Below are 2,262 nucleotides of genomic sequence, written 5' to 3'. Positions count from 1 at the left end.
GCATTAATGCTTTTTGCTGGTTGGTTCCATTCCTGACTAGCGGACAGCCAGAAGGGCAGAGCTCTATGTTATATTGAAAGCTGTCTCAAAAGAGCATCAAATCCTGATCTTCACTCTTCCTCGATCCAAGACAAAAGGAAGAAAAATGGAAGCCCTTCTCTCTTAAACTAGCTCGCTGGCTGTAATGGACTCTTGGATTGCCATTGGCCTAATTGGCCCTAAAATGCGAGCTTTCTGTCTCACTTGTTTGCTAGCTTGCAACTGCTGTTACGGGCACTGAAACTAACTCGGCTGTCCCGACATCGATAAGGGAGATTTTATTCCAAAAGGAAAAGAAATGACTCGCGAAGAAAGGAAATCTTTATAGATATTAGCATTAGACCTCTATTTCCTAGTAATAGTAGTAGTCAAAAAAAGCCCTCTCCCTTTATTGACTCCAATCGAACCCCTAGCCCTTGGCCTCCTCTCACTTTCTTTCACTGGCTGTCTCAATGACTAATCTCCTGCCCTGCCCATTTTACGCTTTCATCCTTGCTATTTGAAAGAGTGCTTTCTGCGCCTTATAAAAGACTACTTACCGGANTGATCATATAACTGGGAGGGAACGTGTCACATTAGAGGTGTCCTCTAATCACCACGATGAGACTGGTCCCTCTTTTAGTAGACTCAGCTATGAATATTCATATTCATGAAAAAATGAATGCCGGGCTCTTTCTTTCACTGCTCCCCAAGAAGTTTCTTAATGCTGATACTTTCTGTTTCGTCGAGCCCCGAGCTTGTGGTCCTCCTTTGAGTTTGAGTGTGGATTCAATTGGCTGAATCTGTCAAGGAAAACGTACGTAGCAGCAAGGATGGTGCATCGCCTATTTCTCGTTCTCGCTCGGGAGCCAAAACACGCCTGCTACCTACTGTACTGGGCCTTCGACCAGGCATTCTACCTTTGTTGAATCGGAACCAAGCTCGAACAGTTGAGCGGCTGGAAAGAAAGCCGCCCTCACCTTCTCGTAAATGGTGTCAGTGAGAGCAATTTTAGTATCCCCCGTTGAGTTTTTTTTTTAGATAGAATCTTCAATGAGTGGAAACAAGTACCCAACCTAATAAATAAAGGGGCGCGTTAGCTAGGCCGTTTTCTTGCAGGAGTGCTAACGCGCGCCCTTACGTTTTCTTCGCTTGCTCTGTAGTACGAGCCTCATACAGAGCCGCGCTCCTTTAATATGATGAGAAGAAGGGGGGCCACCCTCTTTTCCGCACCAATCCTTATTTCCTACTACATCTTTTTTGGGGTGTATAGCTCAGTTGGTAGAGCATTGGGCTTTTAACCTAATGGTCGCAGGTTCAAGTCCTGCTATACCCAAACCTGCCTTACACTCTACTATGAGTAAGGACTAATTCGTGGCTTCAAAGATGACTCTTTGGCCTTTAGACTCGCTTCCGCGACTTCGCCCTTTAAGTGACAAGGGGGTGAGGTAAGGAGTAGTAGTTGAGTGGCTCGGTCATCGATAAACCTCTCCTTATTCATTCTATACTATAGGGCGGACCAACAATCCAGCAAAAGGGCTGAAAAGCTCCTTTAGAAAACCTTCCCCTTTTCATAATAATGAGGTAAGCATCAAAGCCCAGAAAACCCAACCTATACAAAGAGCTCTTTGTTCAGCCCCCCTACTCCTAACAAGTGAAAGTTGCTGGCATCCACCATACCATACCTTGCTTCGGGGCCGATCTCTTGTATCGGAGCCAATTTTTGAATTTCTTTATTTGACCATCACAAATAGATTTGCTGCATGGATTGTTCCACTGTCACAACCTGATCTCGACATAATCCCTTGAGCGCTTTCTTTCGGCTTGGAGCGAATCACCTTCGTTAGCTTAGTTCGAAATCCCCTTCTATTGGTCTGAGGGTGCGCCACATGGGAGGCCCCACCGTTCGGTCGGTCCACAAATCCTTTTTTTATGTAAATGTATCGGAGCCAGCGAAGGACATGAACATCCCAAAAAACTGACTTTTTTGAAAGCGTAGAAACGCAATCAATGAAACTCACTATACTTCTTAAGTAAGACCAAGACCTTACATACGGAATATATAATATGGCAAACATGGAAAGCACAATCAGTATCAGTATGAGTGGGGGGCCGAAAAGACGAAGAAGAGTACGATGTTCTTTCTTCATCAACTTGATAGGAAAATATCTTCCTTTGTGCAAAAAAGAAAGGAGCTTACGGTATGTGCGGTACTAAGATTCCATAGAAGATGGCAAGCTCAAG

At 44.6% G+C, this 2,262-nt stretch overlaps 1 non-coding gene across 1 annotated transcript; it reads left to right on the top strand.

The window, feature by feature from the left end:
* Positions 1–1,281: 1,281 nt before the first annotated feature.
* Positions 1,282–1,354, top strand: TRNAK-UUU (transfer RNA lysine (anticodon UUU)). Its single transcript has one exon. It is a non-coding gene; the product is annotated as a tRNA-Lys (tRNA).
* Positions 1,355–2,262: the final 908 nt, after the last annotated feature.

This window comes from Primulina huaijiensis, chromosome 11 (genome assembly GCF_012295235.1).
Source record: "Primulina huaijiensis isolate GDHJ02 chromosome 11, ASM1229523v2, whole genome shotgun sequence".
NCBI lineage: Eukaryota > Viridiplantae > Streptophyta > Magnoliopsida > Lamiales > Gesneriaceae > Primulina > Primulina huaijiensis.
This window is presented reverse-complemented; position numbering and strand designations above follow the sequence as displayed.